Source organism: Neoarius graeffei, chromosome 7 (assembly GCF_027579695.1).
Source record: "Neoarius graeffei isolate fNeoGra1 chromosome 7, fNeoGra1.pri, whole genome shotgun sequence".
Lineage (NCBI taxonomy): Eukaryota > Metazoa > Chordata > Actinopteri > Siluriformes > Ariidae > Neoarius > Neoarius graeffei.
Window position 1 is genome coordinate 66,082,842 of NC_083575.1, and position 18,954 is coordinate 66,101,795.

Genomic DNA, 18,954 nt, shown 5'->3' on the forward strand with positions numbered 1-18,954 from the left:
GTGGCAAAAGTATGTGAACCTCTAGGATTAGAATTTGAAGGTGAAATTAGAGTCAGGTGTTTTCAATCAATGGGATGACAATCAGGTGTGAGTGGGCACCCTGTTTTATTGAAAGAACAGATATCTATCAAAGTCTGACCTTCACAACACATGTTTGTGGAAGTGTATCATGGCACGAACATAGGAGATTTCTGAGGACCTCAGAAGAAGCGTTGTTGATGCTCATCAGGCTGGAAAAGGTTACAAAACCATCTCTAAAGAGTTTGGACTACATCAATCCACAGTCAGACAAATTTGTGTACAAATGGAGGAAATTCAAGACCATTGTTACCCTCTCCAGGAGTGGTTGACCAACAAAGATCACTCCAAGAGCAAGGCGTGTAATAATCGGCGAGGTCACAAAGGACCCCAGGGTAACTTCTAAGCAACTGAAGGCCTCTTTCACATTGGCTAATGTTAATGTTCATGAGCCCACCATCAGGAGATCACTGAACAACAATGGTGTGCATGGCAGGGTTGCAAGGAGAAAGCCACTGCTCTCCAAAAAGAACATTGCTGCCTGTCTACAGTTTGCTAAAGATCACGTGGACAAGCCAGAACGCTATTGGAAAAATGTTTTGTGGACGGATGAGACCAAAATAGAACTTTTTGGTTTAAATGAGAAGTGTTATGTTTGGACAAAGGAAAACCCTGCATTCCAGCATAAGAACCTTATCCCATCTGTGAAACATGGTGGTGGTAGTATCATGGTTTGGGCCTATTTTACTGCATCTGGGCCAGAACGACTTGCCATCATTGATGGAACAATGAATTCTGAATTATAGCAGCGAATTCTAAAGGAAAATGTCAGGACATCTGTTCATGTACTGAATCTCAAGAGAAGGTGGGTCATGCAGCAAGACAATGACCCTAAGCACACAAGTTGTTCTACCAAAGAATGGTTAAAGAAGAATAAAGTTAATGTTTTGGAATGGCCAAGTCAAAGTCCTGACCTTAATCCAATCGAAATGTTGTGGAAGGACCTGAAGCGAGCAGCTCATGTGAGGAAACCCACCAACATCCCAGAGCTGAAGCTGTTCTGTACGGAGGAATGGGCTGTAGGACTGATCAACAGTTACTGTTGCAGTTTAGTTGCAGTTATTGCTGCACAAGGGAGTCACACCAGATACTAAAAGCAAAGGTTCACATACTTTTGCCACTCACAGATATGTAATATTGGATCATTTTCCTCAATAAATAAATGACCAAGTATAATATTTTTGTCTCATTTGTTTAACTGGGTTCTCTTTATCTACTTTTAAGACTTGTGTGAAAATATGATGTTGTTTTAGGTCATATTTATGCAGAAATATAGAAAATTCAAAAGGGTTTACAAATTTTCAAGCACCACTGTAAGTGTATTCATGTCCAAACTTTGACCCAGAATCTAAATACTGAGTCTTAATGGGTTATTATTTTTGGGTCTTATAATTCTAATTTCATGCTGTCATTTGTAAAACATTCTATTCATTGATATCATCATTGTATAATTTTGACTTGAAAAGAAAACCAATAAAAATAATTTGCAAATATATATATATAAATAAAATACACATTTATGCAGCAAACAAGAGTCAAGGTTGGAGATACTATCCACTCAGAAATGTGTTTAAAAATAAAGGTTCTGCATATCTGCTTTAAGCAAATGAGCTCTTTGGTTATTATTTGATTTCAAAAACACCATACCAACAAACCAAAACACAGTGAATACATAATCGCACTGTCTCCTACAAACAGAGAAATAAAATCATCACCAAGCGATCAGGGTAAAAGACGTCCCAAAAGAAATAAAATGTGTGTTCCAAATACAATCAAGCTCCTTTGTGGTCATTCTCATTAGATAATGCAGTGCTAATAAAATCCCTTCTGAACACTTACAGAATAATTTGGTTTGATTATGTTGCTCAATACATGTTGTGAAGAGCTGAGATGATGAAATGTGGATGAAATAGGTCAGCAGAGAATAGCCAGACTGGTCTGAGCTGAAAGGAAGGGTCTTCTTCTTCTTGACAACCCAGAACCTTCTTGCTGTGAGGCGACAGTGCTAACCACTACACCACCATGCTGCCAAAGGAAGGGTAAAATAATTCAGATAATATCCACTTTTTACAATTATGGTGAGCAGAAAAGCATCTCATAATGCAAAACAAGTTGAGCCTTGAGGGGGATGGGCTACAGTATCAGAAACCTGTGAGCTGAGAACAGGAATCTGAGGATACAGGGAGTACAGGCTCACCAAAACTGGACATTGAACCAGCCAATAGTTTTTAAATCTTTAATTGCCAAGTTTCAGTCAGTGGAGAATGATTAGTTTGGCCATTGTTCTCTGGCCTCTCTAATCAAAAGAGCTTTTCTGCCTGGAGAACTTGTCAGAAACAACCTACTCTCATTATATACACACACACACACACACACACACACACACACACACACACACACACACACATATATATATATATATATATATATATATATATATATATATATATATATATATATATATATATATACACACACACACACATATATATATATATATATATATATATACACACATATATATGGGTGATTCTTTAACTATGGGCACTATTGGCCTTGTGAACTTGAAGGGGAAAAAAGTGTGAAAATATAGTCACACTGGGATAGGTAAACACAACTAGTCTAGTTTGATGGTTCATAAGAGAACACACTGATATTCTAAGACAAGTTGGTGATTTTTAACAGATTTCCCGACTCCCCTTGCACAAATGTAATTTCCATCACATGTAAATATTTGTCATTTATTTTAAAATAGTATGATACACATAATTTCTTTTCACTGGAAGACCAATTTCATATATAGTTTTAGCAGTTTATGCCTATATTGTAATTCCCATGAATTTATGGATTAGGAAAATTAATTGTGATGAGGACCAAACACGAATCTTACATCCACCACAACCTGAGATATAACACTGGAATGGTTAGATACACTTCAAGGAGTAACTACTTGTGTTTTTACTTGAAGTGGAACATTACCTCATAAATTATGCAGATGTTTTTAATGAGTGATTAGAGTTTTGTAACTATTTGTTTAAAAAGAAATGGGGTGGTGGAAATTACTAGGCGTAGTGGAAATTACTTTTTGTTGTGGAAATTACAATAAATGGACCCCATAGAAAAACTAAACTTTTATTTTAAAACTTTATGAAGCACCCAATTCCATTCAACAAATTCATTTAGTATGTTTGAACCTTTCTTTTTAAAAAGACAACTTCATATACATTTCATATCATATATTGCATACAACATGAACAGTATTTTGAAACCGTTCACAAACAGTAGTCTTGACAGTATCATGAAAAGTATTCTGAACACAGAGAGAGGGAGGTTTGTCCTGAGAGCATGACCATTGTTGGCCAAGAGAGCATGACCATTGTTGGCATGTGAATGGTTAATCAGGAACACTAAAAACAAACAAACAAACAAACAAACAAACAAACAAACAAACAAACAAACAAACAAAACAAAACAAACAAACAAACAAAATAAGGCGGCGGTTGGAGTTGTCACAATGAGAACACAAGTCATTGGGCTGGGAACAGTATTCACAATAAAGAAAGAAAACGTCACAACACAGCCATCATGTGAACTTGCAATCAAGTAAACCTGAAGACATTTGGATGAGATATTGAAACATTCTGATTACTCACAGTTTTCTGAGCTAAGCGAGGAGCGCGTGTGTGTGTGTGTGAGTGAGGGTACACTGCCGTGGTGGTTGGCCTGGACATGGGCTCTCTGTGAAAGGGAGATGGAGTGTGTGGGACAACATGGACTATACTGGATGCGATGGGCACCATGAACTTTGTGTGTGTCAGTGAGAAGTGAGCTATGAGTGGGGCAATGTGAAGGGGCATGAGGTAGTTGGGGTTTATGCGTGTCTGTGGTGTGAGAGAGCATTCAGTGATGTGGATGTGGGAGAGCATGGACAGGATGTGATGGGGGAGAGTAGACTGAGTGTGCGAAATGTGTGCATAGGCTGAATGTGTGGGGAGAGCATGAGATGAGTGTGTGAGAGAGCAAAGGCAGTGTATGGGGATCTTATGCCGCTTTTCCACTACCAACGCGGCTGAGTTGGGCTGAGCCGTGCCGTGCTGAGTCGGGCTGAGTCGAGCTGAGTGGGGCTGTTGGAGTTGCATTTCGACTACAACCGCGCTGAACCGTGCTGGCTGGAAGTGGGTGGACACATTGGGTGGAGTTAGCGAAAGTGGGTGGACGTCACGCGATGTCGTTAGGCGGCGCAAACAGTGACATCAGTGAGCTTTTAAGCGGTAGTCTCACGACCCGGATAGTAAACAATAAACATGGAGGACATGGAGTCATTAGTGTTGCTGGTCTTGGTGCTGTGGCTTGTTGTCACCGACAACGCCAACAGATACTGGCAAGAGCGTATAGATGAGGCAAGGCGCATAATATGGCTTCAGAAATTCTCGTAATTTGTAATTCTTCTTCTTCCGGGTTTACAGATCCCAGCGTGCTCGCGGGGCGTGTGTGGGCATGTGAGGACACTCCTCCTCACCAATCAGTGCACAGGGGAGTGTCTGCTCACGCCCCTAGCCCCACTCGGCTCGGTTTGGCTCGCTTCAGCCCCACTCCAAAACCGTGCGAGTTTTGGATGCTAAGCAGGGCTGAAGCGAGCTGAGTCGTGCTGCTCTGAGGTAGTCGAAACGCGAGCCGTGTCGGGCTGAAGTGAGCTGAAGCGAGCTGAAGTGAGCTGAAAAAGGGTAGTGGAAAAGGGCCATAAGAATTTCGCCTGCATGCATAAATGTAATTTCCACCACACCATTGTAATTTCCACCCAAGAATGCAATGTGGTGGAAATTACGGTGGTGGAAATTACAATCCTACAGTTTTTTGAGGAAAAATCTACGCTAACATCTTATATTAGCTAAGAAGTGGTATCTAGCATTTTGTGCACGCAAAATACATCTATGTGCGTTAAAAAAACAACTTATTTACAAACTCAGTTGACTTTACGGCATGTTTGGAAATTACATGCAATAAAAATATTTTCATTTCAAGCTATATTTACCTTGGCTTTTCTTCAAAAGTTGATGGATGAAGTCAAAATTCCCTCCATATCAGACATGTTCTCTGGTGTCACTGTTCATCTCCACAGAAACTACCCAAACAATCTTTCATACAAACCTTTTAAAGGGACATTACAGTGTTGTGGTGGAAATTGCAGCAATAGTGTGGGACAACTACATTTGGTTAAAAAAAACCCACATAAACAGTTGAATGACCTCGAATACCCCAATTATGTTTTGATTATTTTACTGATACTTTATTCAGTGACATTTTAAAACATTAGAAAAAAATTTTTTTTACAATTAATTTTTATCATTGAAGATCAAAAGTCTGGGTGTGGGACAACCACAAAACAGCAACATTTGCATATATAATGATGTTGAAAAAGGTGAAAAAGTCATCATACACTACCAGTACAAATTTCTTAAAACACTCTCATTGTAAAGATAACTATAAAGGTGTGAAATTTCCCTTTTTTTCTTTCTTTCATAAAATATGATCAAAGGACATAAAAGTGCCCGTAGTCTAAGAATCACCCATATATATACACATATATATACATATACATATATATACATATATATACATATATACATATATATACACACACACACACACACACATATATATATATATATATATATATATATATATATATATATATATATATATATATATACACACACACACACACACACAACCCCGATTCCAAAAAAGTTGGGACAAAGTACAAATTGTAAATAAAAATGGAATGCAATAATTTACAAATCTCAAGAACTGATATTGTATTCACAATAGAACATAGACAACATATCAAATGTCGAAAGTGAGACATTTTGAAATTTCATGCCAAATATTGGCTCATTTGAAATTTCATGACAGCAACACATCTCAAAAAAGTTGGGACAGGGGCAATAAGAGGCTGGAAAAGTTAAAGGTACAAAAAAGGAACAGCTGGAGGACCAAATTGCAACTCATTAGGTCAGTTGGCAATAGGTCATTAACATGACTGGGTATAAAAAGAGCATCTTGGAGTGGCAGCGGCTCTCAGAAGTAAAGATGGGAAGAGGATCACCAATCCCCCTAATTCTGCGCCGACAAATAGTGGAGCAATATCAGAAAGGAGTTTGACAGTGTAAAATTGCAAAGAGTTTGAACATATCATCATCTACAGTGCTTAATATCATCAAAAGATTCAGAGAATCTGGAAGAATCTTTGTGCGTAAGGGTCAAGGCCGGAAAACCATACTGGGTGCCCGTGATCTTCGGGCCCTTAGACAGCACTGCATCACATACAGGCATGCTTCTGTATTGGAAATCACAAAATGGGCTCAGGAATATTTCCAGAGAACATTATCTGAACACAATTCACCATGCCATCCGCCGTTGCCAGCTAAAACTCTATAGTTCAAAGAAGAAGCCGTATCTAAACATGATCCAGAAGCGCAGATGTCTTCTCTGGGCCAAGGCTCATTTAAAATGAACTGTGGCAAAGTGGAAAACTGTTCTGTGGTCAGACGAATCAAAATTTGAAGTTCTTTATGGAAATCAGGGACGCCGTGTCATTCGGACTAAAGAGGCGAAGGACGACCCAAGTTGTTATCAGCGCTCAGTTCAGAAGCCTGCATCTCTGATGGTATGGGGTTGCATTAGTGCATGTGGCATGGGCAGCTTACACATCTGGAAAGACACCATCAATGCTGAAAGGTATATCCAGGTTCTAGAGCAACATATGCTCCCATCCAGACGACGTCTCTTTCAGGGAAGACCTTGCATTTTCCAACATGACAATGCCAAACCACATACTGCATCAATTACAGCATCATGGCTGTGTAGAAGAAGGGTCCGGGTACTGAACTGGCCAGCTGCAGTCCAGATCTTTCACCCATAGAAAATATTTGGCGCATCATAAAACGGAAGATACGACAAAAAAGACCTAAGACAGTTGAGCAACTAGAATCCTACATTAGACAAGAATGGGTTAACATTCCTATCCCTAAACTTGAGCAACTTGTCTCCTCAGGCTACGTTTACATTAGACCGTATCTGTCTCGTTTTCTTCGCGGATGCACTGTCCGTTTACATTAAACCGCCTGGAAACGCCGGGAAACGGGAATCCGCCAGCGTCCACGTATTCAATCCAGATCGTGTCAGCTCCGGTGCTGTGTAAACGTTCAGAATACGCAGATACGCTGTGCTGAGCTCTAGCTGGCGTCTCATTGGACAACGTCACTGTGACATCCACCTTCCTGATTCGCTGGCATTGGTCATGTGACGCGACTGCTGAAAAACGGCGCGGACTTCCGCCTTGTATCACCTTTCATTAAAGAGTATAAAAGTATGAAAATACTGCAAATACTGATGCAAATACTGCCCATTGTGTAGTTATGATTGTCTTTAGGCTTGCCATCCTTCCACTTGCAAGTGGTAAGTGATATGCGCTGGGATCTCACACACAGCGGCTCAGTCCCGAATCACAGCTTGTTCACTTCACTCGCGTGCTCTGTGAGCTGCGCAGGGCCGGAGTGCGCACCCTCTAGAGGGCACTCGCTGTTCAGGGCGGAGTGATTTGGAGCGCAGGATGCCTGCGGAGCCGAGCGTATCCGTGTATTGGTATTGCTGTGTGCACACTAATCGTTTTAAAAACGTTAATCTGATGATCCGCTGATACGGTCTAATGTAAACATGGGCTCAGTCCCCAGACGTTTACAGACTGTTGTAAAGAGAAAAGGGGATGTCTCACAGTGGGAAACATGGCCTTGTCCCAACTTTTTTGAGATGTGTTGTTGTCATGAAATTTAAAATCACCTCATTTTTCTCTTTAAATGATACATTTTCTCAGTTTAAACATTTGATATGTCATCTATGTTCTATTCTGAATAAAATATGGAATTTTGAAACTTCCACATCATTGCATTCTGTTTTTATTTACAATTTGTTCTTTGTCCCAACTTTTTTGGAATCGGGTTTATATATATATATATATATATATATATATATATATATATATATATATATATTCCACATTCTGTATAAACTCCACGTTGTGCATCAAAAATCAATTTTAAACAGCAGTTTGTGAAACACTTAACCTGTGTAGAACCAACAAGGCCATGGTCAATGTCACTAAGATCACATTTTTCCCAGTTCTGATGTTTGATGTGAAAACTACCTGAAGCTGTTGACTTGGGTCTGCAAGATTTTGTACATTGTGCTACTGCCACTTGATTGGTTGATTGGATAATTACAATCAAGCTGGATTTGGATTTAAATTTGATGTGTGTGTGGCCTAAACCATTTTCATACTTTTCATTTTTTGAGGTAAATATGGACCCTACCATTATGCCCTTGGAAGATGAGAACATGCTAGAAAAACAAACAAACAAATGAAAAGTCGTACAGAGCATGATACTTGCGAAAATCACAAAGAAACGGAAGTTATGGCCGATTAGGTGTTTTTACAAGATTTGACCTTGGTGACTTTGACCTTGACCCACCAAAAACTAATGATGTCTTTGTGTGACCCTAGTGAGTTGTCCTGTGCATTTTGGTGAAGATTGGTCAAGAAATGACAACACTAGAGCACCAACAAACAAATGGACAGATCAACATACTTGCAAAAATCTCTGATTTTCGCAAGTAACTAACAAACAGCAGTAGAAAGTTAGAATGAATTCTGAATTCTGACTCCTAAGCTCCAAAACCTCAGCAAAATCATTTGAGTTTCACTACAGAGGTGCACGGGACTATTTTTTAAAATCCTGCACATGCAGTTATAATTTTTGTTTGTACCTCCCTGCGATACATTCTAACTAATTTATTTGTTCATATTTCCAAAAATATAAACAAACTTGTAGCCCAATTGAAACAAAGATGAATGAATAAACACTGTAAATCCATTGCAGAGCACTGCATGTACATGTAAATCAGTGTGGTCTTTTTGTATCTTGCAAAGCTTCATATCTAACTGCTCTCTATATCTGCAGGAAAGCAAAACTTACTGCTTGCATGGTATTTTTGTTCGATGCACAATTTTTAGTCTCAACCAGGGGTGGGCAGAGTCAGCAAAAACTGTACTCAAGTAAAAGCATTGTTACTTTATAACATACTGTACTGCATTACCATATAATAATAATGACTAAAGTAGAAGTAAGAGTACTCATCAAAATAACGACTTAAGTATGAGTAAAAAAGAATCTTGTAAAATGACTACTGAAGTAGTGAGTAATGTCCATCCATCCATTATCTGTAGCCGTTTATCCTGTTCTACAGGGTCGCAGGCAAGCTGGAGCCTATCCCAGCTGACTATGGGTGAAAGGCGGGGTACACCCTGGACAAGTCGCCAGGCCATCACAGGGCTGACACACAGAGACAAACAACCATTCACACTCTCATTCACACCTACGGTCAATTTAGAGCCACCAATTAACCTAACCTGCATGTCTTTAGACTGTGGGGGAAACCGGAGCACCCGGAGGAAACCCACGCAGACACAGGGAGAACATGCAAACTCCGCACAGAAAGGCCTTTGCTGGCTGCTGGGCTTGAACCCAGGACCTTCTTGCTGTGAGGCGACAGTGCTAACCGCTACACCACTGTGCCGCCGTGAGTAATGTCATATGATGAATTATTACTTCTATTATGCATTACATTCAAATGTTTCAGAACATCAGTTATGCCCAAAATAAAAATTTAAAGTGTTTGTCTAAGAAACAGAACATAAAATCTGCTTATTCAGGTTTTACTCCTAATGATAGATAGATAGATAGATAGATAGATAGATAGATAGATAGATAGATAGATAGATAGATAGATAGATAGAATCTCATCTCATCTCATTATCTCTAGCCGCTTTATCCTTCTACAGGGTCGCAGGCAAGCTGGAGCCTATCCCAGCTGACTACGGGCGAAAGGCGGGGTACACCCTGGACAAGTCGATAGATAGAATACTTACCAAATAACATAATTTAAGGCAATTTTGAATTTTGCTGCAGGTTAGTTTCATAAATCTTCCAGGATAAAAAGGAGACAGATATGCGCTGTGGGAGGGAGAGAGAGAGAGAGAGAGAGAGAGAGAGAGAGAGAGAGATGAATGGCAGCTGTGTGTGTCTGTGTGTGTGTGTTGAATGAACTAAAATAGCGGAAATAAAGTGCACCTGTTTAAAAAACCAATAGCAAAGTCAGAACACTTCTTAACCTCTTAACACAGCCCTGGTCTTTATTTATATTTGTCCATCTGTGTTCAAACTCCATGTGTCAAAGCAATCGATATAGAAGCTGTGCACATGTGAATAAAGATAATTGAATTAAGATAACTAAAAGTAGCAAGAAGTGTGTAGTCTAATGTAACTGAGTATAAGGACATTTTTTAAATCGTAAAAGTATTATGCATTAAGACTACTCCTATCAATACAATTTATTGGAAAAAGTTATGTAACAGAGTACACAAAATGTGTTACTACCCACCTCTTGTCTCAACCAGATGCACTGGGAGCCTTTCTGGGAGCCTCATAAAAAAGGAAGTGTGCCTCCTATTAGTATCTGTTTAAAACACAATGTATTGATTCAGAATAATGTATTTCTATTTGCTTATGTCCCTGATGTAAATCAGGGAGAACTCAAGTAGGCTTATGAACTGAAATAACTCAGATGCTTAAACTAGTGGGGAAACTCATGTGCCCCTGTAGAGCTGGTCTGAAACACCAAAGAAAGTGTGATAAGTGACAAAGGAAGTCCGGAAGGATAAATGTAGACCTAAGTGCATTTGGCATGTTAACATGTAAACAAAAGCAAAACAAAAGTTCATCACTATGTCCCAGCAAAAGTGCCAGATTCATCACAACACTCTAAATTGGAAGATCTTACATGCCACCATGCAGATCTGTCACCACTCACATTAGGCAGCTGATAATTACAGAAAGATTTGTCATATTGTTCATCCAACATGACACTCTAGGAGGGTTACTTTTATTTGTGCCATAACAGAAAAGCTAATAATATATCATATGAAATTAAGAAAACACTGTGCAGCCACAATGGGACGTGGCAGTAAAATAAAAAGAACAAAGGAAATGTCAGTCAATCTATGTGACCTTCTTGATCACTTCAGACTCGAGAGATACCTTTAAAAGTTGAATTAGCATTATAAATAGCTGTGAAGAAAAAAAACCCCTCACAACTCTTTTCTGGAAGACAAAGGGTTCTTTCTCATCTCTGCATTATCTCATGACTGACATGTATGTGCCAGATTTGTGCTATGGTAACTAGTATTTATCTACACAAAGACCTGCACATGTCACAGCCTTAGTCATGGTCTGCTTTCTTAGCAAAGACACTTAGCAAGTCTATTCAGTAGCCATATCCATGGCCTGGCTACATATACATGGGGAAGCCTAATGGTTAGAGAAGCAGCTTTGGGAGCAAAAGATCACCAGTTCCATTCCCTGGACCAGCAGGAATGGCTAAAGTGCCCTTGAGCAAGGCACCTACCCCCCAACTGCTCTCCAGGCTGCTCTGGGTATGCTAAATACCAGTAATGTAATGTAATATCTATTGGACATATATTAAATAACAAAAACAAGTGTGTCTGAATACTTATTTCCTCTCCCTGTATACTACCATATGAGAAGTTTTACCCTCGAGGCCCAAAGTAAAGGTGAAACCAAACTCATCTCATCTCATTATCTGTAGCCACTTTATCCTGTTCTACAGGGTCGCAGGCAAGCTGGAGCCTATCCCAGCTGACTACGGGTGAAAGGCGGGGTACACCCTGGACAAATCGCCAGGTCATCACAGGGCTGACACATAGACACAGACAACCATTCACACTCACATTCACACCTACGGTCAATATGTGCCGCTTTTCCACTACCAACGTGGCTGAGTTGGGCTGAGTCGAGCTGAGTGGGGCTGTTGGAGTTGCATTTCGACTACAACCACGCTGAACTGTGCTGGCTGGAAGTGGGTGGACACATTGGGTGGAGTTAGCGAAAGTGGGTGGACGTCACGTGATGTCGTTAGGCGGCGCAAACAGTGACATCAGTGACCTTTTAAGCGGTAGTCTCACGACCCGGATAGTAAACAATAAACATGGAGGACATGGAGTCGTTAGTGTTGCTGGTCTTGGTGCTGTGGCTTGTTGTCACTGACAACGCCAACAGATACTGGCAAGAGCGTATAGATGAGGCGAGGCGCATAAGGCTTCATAATTCTCGTAATTTGTAATTCTTCTTCTTCCGGGTTTACGGTGTTTACATATCCCAGTGTGTTCGCAGGGCGTGTGTGGGAGTGTGAGGACACTCCTCTTCACCAATCAGTGCACAGGGGAGTGTCTCCTCACGCCCCTAGCCCCACTCGGCTCGGTTTGGCTCGCTTCAGCCATACTCCAAAACCGTGCGAGTTTTGGGTGCTAAGCAGGGCTGAAGCAAGCTGAGTCGTGCTGCTCTGAGGTAGTCGAAACGCGAGCCGTGTCGGGCTGAAGTGAGCTGAAAAAGGGTAGTGGAAAAGGGCCATTAGAGTCACCAGTTAACCTAAGCTGCATGTCTTTGGACTGTGGGGGAAACCGGAGCACCCGGAGGAAACCCACGCGGACACGGGGAGAACATGCAAACTCCACACAGAAAGGCCTTCGCCGGCCACAGGGCTCAAACCTGGACCTTCTTGCTGTGAGGCGACAGCGCTAACCACTACACCACTGTGCCGCCGTGAAACCAAACTGTCCAGAATAAATAAAAGTAAACATATAGGGGCTGCAGTGTTAGGTCGCTCTCATTTCTTTCACAGACACAAAGCTAGCCAACATCTTTTTGAACTGCTGCTCTTGCTGTGTTGCAGGGCAGTGTATTTGTCCTCTTTTGCACAAATTTTGGAACTTTAAGCCTTTATTCATCACATGTACATTCGAGCTGTAGAGGGAGGGGAAGTACTCTAATGTACACTACCCCCATCCATACATTTTCCTGCTGTTCCAGGGAACTGAATCAGTGACCTTTTGGTCCCAAACCTGCTTTTGTAACCTTTAGGCCAGGCGCTTCCCACAAATGAGGACACAGACACCCACAATTGGCTAGTGTTACTGTGATTGGGAGGGGGCAGATAGTATGCCATTCCTCCTATACCTACCCACAGAATATGCCCAATTTCACTCTCTTGAACTTCCAGCCACAGACAGCTGTGGCACTGTAGGGATTCAAACTCATGACCTCCCAATGATAAGGCGTATGCTTTTCTGTTGTACCACACATCAAGCTAAACTCTGCTTATGATACTTTGTGGGCCTGTCTATAAAAGGTTTTTCAGTGGGGTTGCTTGAAGATTCTTGAAGACGTTTCACCTCTCATCCGAAAGGCTTCTTCAGTGCTGTCTGACTAAGGCCCTGTCCACACGGCAACGGATTCAGGTGACTCTGATACAATTGCTTATCATTTAGGCCTGGCGTCCACACGGCACCGGCGTTTTGGGTGCCCAAAACGCAATCTTTTTGAGAACGGGTTCCAGAGTGGAAAGATCTGGCAACGTTGCCGTTGCGAAGTCGTCTGGATGAGTAGAACGGATTTGTTTACGATGACGTCACAACCACATGACTGTGAGTGCTTCACGCCGGGTAGAAGTGTAACGAATATCACCAGGAAAAAGCCTTACAGAGCACTAGTGAGAGTAAAACACGAGCTTGGATATTATTATTATTATTATTATGTTCAGTGTTAGTTCACAGTAGTAATGCAAGAAGCAGAATAGTGACAGTAATAGTGAAGCAAAAACATACAATTGTACAAACACTGCAGCTCTACAGCAAAATATTCATTTATGAAATGGTCTGATTCTTAACACCAGTAGTGCCAATGATCTTCTCATTGAGATGTGATGCAAGTTGTCAACAAATCCTATAACTTGGTTCATGAAACGCGCTTACAAAATATTTTCACTGTGAATATTTATTGTGTAATGGTGCAAAGTGAGAGAGAGAGAGAGAGAGAGAGAGAGAGAGAGAGAGAGACTCTGCCCTTAGGGCAGAGTCAATCCTGCCAGCAAAAATAGGGAAAAAAAGGAGCGATCTCACCTCTTCAGATGTTGATTTAAGTCCGACAATACATTCCTCAAAAAGGGCGTAGAGGAGCAAATTAATCCATCAACGTGTAACATTCAATTCATTCCGGACCATTAAAGACGCTGCCTTCCGCGTAAAATCATAAGTCATCCTCGCCGCCATATTGGATAGGTCAAAGCGGAGAATAAAGATTCATGTGCTGCCTTTAACTGTACCAACAGGTTTACCGTCCAAACGAGATCACATGGGATTACCTTTCACAGGTGAGAAACAACAAATTAATCCATCAACGTGTAGTATTCAATTTATTCCGGACCATTAAAGACGCCGCCTTCCGCATAGAATCATACGTCATCCTCGCCGCCATATTGGAGATGTCAAAGCGGAGAATAAAGATTAGCTGCGTTTAACTGTACCAACAGGTTTGCCGTCCAAACGAGATCACATGGGATTACCTTTCACAGGTGAGACTGGAAAAATACTTTTCATTGTATTTGGTCATTATAATGTAATTTTACAAACAGATTTTCCTGACTTTGTGGCTAATATGAAGTCTCGCGCATAATAGTTTATGCGCATGCGTCCTTACTTCTTCTATTGTTCTGGTGTCTCCGAAGGGACCGTCTTACAGCGCCCCTAGAGGTGTGGCATGTGTATTGCATCGTTTTCAGCAAGCGTTGCGTTGCCATATGGACCTGATATTTTACTGATCTTTGCCCATTTGGACGCGATATATTTTTAAATAACATCTTGCCTGCGACCCTGTAGAAGGATAAAGCGGCTAGAGATAATGAGATGAGATGAGATCTCGTTGCCGTTGTCGTGTGGATGTAGCCTAATAGGGAGTATCAGGTATTTATCCTCTCATGGATGAAAAGCAATCCTAAGGTGTCGTTGAGTCATCCTGTTGGTGTGGGTCACTGGGGGCTGGGTGTGAATGGCCTAGAGAGTCGTAGATCAATGGATTGTTGGTTCTCTCTGTCCTCCTGTGAGTCACTGAAAACAGCTGGGTTTTGGTGTGCATTCAGTTGTCTGGGAAGTGTGCCAAGGACTGCATTGTAGGTGGCTGATAAATGATGTCTTAGACCACCACCTCTGTTCAGTGATGGCCGTTCCAGGTTGACAAAAATGGCTTCTTTAACTCCTCGCTCATACCAACGATCCTCTCTGGCTAAAATGCATATGTTGCAATCCTGAAATGAGTGTCCTTTGTTGTTAAGATGAAGATAGACAGCAGAGTCCTGGCCTAAGGAACTGGATCTCCTGTGTTGAGCCATGCGCCTGTGAAGCGGTTATTTTGTTTCCCCAATATACGAGTGTATGCATTCCTCACTGCACTAAATTGCATACACTATGTTGTCCTGTTTGTGTCTGGCTATTCTGTCCTTAGGGTGGACCAGTTTCTGCTTCAGGGTGTTATTGGGTCTGAAATGTACTGGAATGTTGTGTTTGTAGAAGAGCCTCCTGAGTTTCTCAGATAGACCTGAAATGTAGGGAATGACAATATTCTTGCGTTTGTTCCTGTTATCCTCCTTGTCCGTTATGTTCCTTTTTCTGCTCTTGAAAAAAGCCCAGTTGGGATACCCGCAGTTCTGAAGTGCTTTCTTGATGTGATTCTGCGCCTTCTCTTTTCCCTCTACCATTGTAGGAATGTTCTGAGCCCTGTGTTGCAAGGTCCTAATGACCCCCAATTTGTGTTCCAGTGGGTGGTGTGAGTCGAAGAGTAGGTACTGGTCTGTGTGTGTGGGTTTCCGGTAGACCTTGATGCTAAGGCTTCTGTCTTGTCTAATTTGTACATCACAATCCAAGAAGGCTAGATTATTCCCACTGACGTCCTCCTGAGTGAAATTGATGTTGATATCCACTGCATTGATGTGCTTAGAGAAGGCTTCCACCTCATGGGTTTTGATTTTAACCCAGGTGTCATCCACATATCTGAACCAGTGGCTGGGAGCAACTCCTGAAAAAGTGGTCAAAGCTTTATGTTCCACTTCCTCCATGTATAGATTGACCACAGTAGGGGACACCGGTGAGCCCATGGCACATCCATGCTTCTGTCTGTAGAAACTTTCATTAAACTGGAAATAAGTGGTAGTCAGGCAGAGGTCAAGCAGGGTGCAAATCTGGTCTGTGGTGAGGTTCGTTCTATCCAGTAAGGTGCTGTCTTGAAGGAGTTGTTTTCTAGCAGATGTGACTGCTTCTGTGGTGGGAATGCAGGTGAAAAGAGAAGTGACATCATAGGAAACCATGGTTTCATCTGAGTCTAGTTTGAGGTCTGCAACTTTAGTAGCAAAATCTTGGAAGTTTTTGACGTGATGTGGCGTGTTCCCAACAAGAGGAGCCAGGATGGTGGCTAGGTGTTTGGCAATGTTATAGGTGACAGAGTTTCATTCAAAAGCCAGCATCTGTGGTGGGGGGGGATTAGTGCACATGGCATGGGCAGCTTGCACATCTGGGATGGCGCCATTAACTATAAATGCTATATACAGGTTTTGGAGCAACATGCTGCCATCCAGACATCTTTTTCAGGGAAGGCCTTGCTTATTTCAGGAAGACAATGCCAAACCGCTTTCTGCTAAACTGGCCTTCTTGCAATCCAGAAGTGTTTCCCATTGAAAACATATGGTGCATTATGAAATACAAAATACGACAAAGGAGACCCCGAACTGTTCAGCAACTGAAATTGTATATCAGTCAAGAATAGAACAACATTTCACTTTCAAAACTACAGCAACTGGTCTGCACAGTATTCAAACATATACAGAGTGTTGTTAAAAGTAGCAGTGATGCAACACAGTGGTAAACATGCCCCTGTTACAACTTTTTTGAAACATGTTGCTAGCATCAAATTTAAAAATGAACATATATTTTAAAAAACAATAAAATTTCTCAGTTTCATTTGACATGTTGTCTTTGTACTATTTTCAGTGAAACATAGGATCTTCTATGATTTGCAAATCATTGTATTCTGTTTTTATTTGCCTTCTACACAGCGTCCCAACTTTTTTGGAAATGGTGTTGTAGAAATAAGCATGTTAATGCAAACTTGGGGTTTTCTGACCAATCAAAATCAAGCATTTAATTGAGATGTGGTATAACAGGTAATTTCTGCAAGCTTTATGGATATAAAGCTTGCAGAATCTCTCAGCGGGTCCAGACTTACATTCATTACCCTTGTAACTAAATGCCTTTCCTATTAGTTCCACTGTAGTTACTGAATAATTCATGATAGTGAATATATATATATGTTATTTACCAGCTGGGAGGTCCGTATGGTGAAATACCGTGACCGAGGTCTTGAAAGTACTGACAGAGGCCCTCTGGGCTGAGGTCAGTATTCAAGGCCGAGGTCACGGTATTTCACCATACGGACCAACCTTAAGCTGGTAAATAATATATTTATTTTTTTCTTTACCAAATTCTAACAGAAAACGAGAGCGCCCGAAAGGGAAAACCGAGCCGAGCCGAGCTGAGGCGAGGCGAGCCGCCATTTTGAATCCTCATTCACAGCTGTAATGCAAATTGCTTTCTCCTCAGTATACAAGTGCACTTCCATGGCAGGAAAAAAACCCCTACATTTTGCCACCTATGTAGTCCCCTATTTATACAAATAGGAGTCATTCAGGATTCAGCCATGTTTTTGCTCGGTGTTAGCAAGTTAGAGGTTTTTAGCTTTCTCCTGAAATGTTTTATTTTATTTTGTCTTCCTCAGGGTAGTAAAACTCGCTTTCGCTGTGAAGACTGTCGTTATCACTATCCATGCTGTAAAATTAATGCTATTCTGCTGAGAAATGCTGGCAAAAATGTACAAGATTTTTGATAATCTTATAAATAAATCTTATAAAAAAAGATAAATGTTGACAAAAAATTCTACTATGTTTGTCGTTGTTGTGAACAAGTGAGTCGCCAGAGGTCCATAACCGGGGTCCGTAACTGGGGTCTGTACCCTAGGATACGGACCCGCTCGCCAGCCAATCAGAGCACAGTCAAGTCAAGTCAAGTTTATTTGTATAGCGCTTTTAACAATAAACATTGTCGCAAAGCAGCTTTACAGAATTTGAATGACTTAAAACATGAGCTAATTTTATCCCTAATCTATCCCCAATGAGCAAGCCTGTGGCGACGGTGGCAAGGAAAAACTCCCTCAGACGACATGAGGAAGAAACCTTGAGAGGAACCAGACTCAAAAGGGAACCCATCCTCATTTGGGCAACAACAGACAGCATGACTATAATATTAACAGTTTTAACATGAAGACAGTTTCGGTGATGTTGTAACTCTTCATTGATGGAAACTTGAGTGCAAAACTGTTCATGACAACTGCAGTCCTAAAGTTAGCAAGTCAACTGTAGTCCTCAGCCATAAAAGCATTACTGTAAGAGTCCAGAGCGTCTTCCAAGTGTGACTTTCAACTGTCCTCATGGGGCCATCCTCCACAAGAGTGATGCGATGAGACTCCAACCAGACACAGGGCACCAGGATGGATCAAGTAGGTCCGAGGAGCAGAAGAGGTCAGCATCTCGATCCCAGGACCAACATGTAACTCAGAGGGACAGATTTTTTTTTTGGGGGGGGGGGAAGAGAGGGAGAGAAAACACAGGTTGTTAGGTATACCCAATGTCACCTGAATAAGTGTAGGCAACAGGTGTCAATGTCTAAAAATAACACAAGTATTAAGTCTGTGTGGTAGGCTCGCAGAGACAAGAGTCCTGACATCAGGCATAATACACAATGGCATGTTAATATGGTTAAAAAATATCATGACCTGCTCTGGCTGGATGCTTGATTGGGTGATGGGA

At 41.3% G+C, this 18,954-nt stretch overlaps 1 protein-coding gene across 1 annotated transcript in view; it reads right to left on the reverse strand.

Moving 5' to 3' along the window:
• Positions 1-14,187, reverse strand: part of nanp (N-acetylneuraminic acid phosphatase) — a 63,119-nt gene extending 48,932 nt beyond the window's left edge. Inside the window, exon 1 of the mRNA XM_060926257.1 lies at positions 14,168-14,187. The gene's annotated coding sequence lies outside the window, so the exon portion shown is untranslated. The remainder of the gene's footprint in view (positions 1-14,167) is intronic.
• Between the last annotated feature and the right edge of the window lie 4,767 nt (positions 14,188-18,954).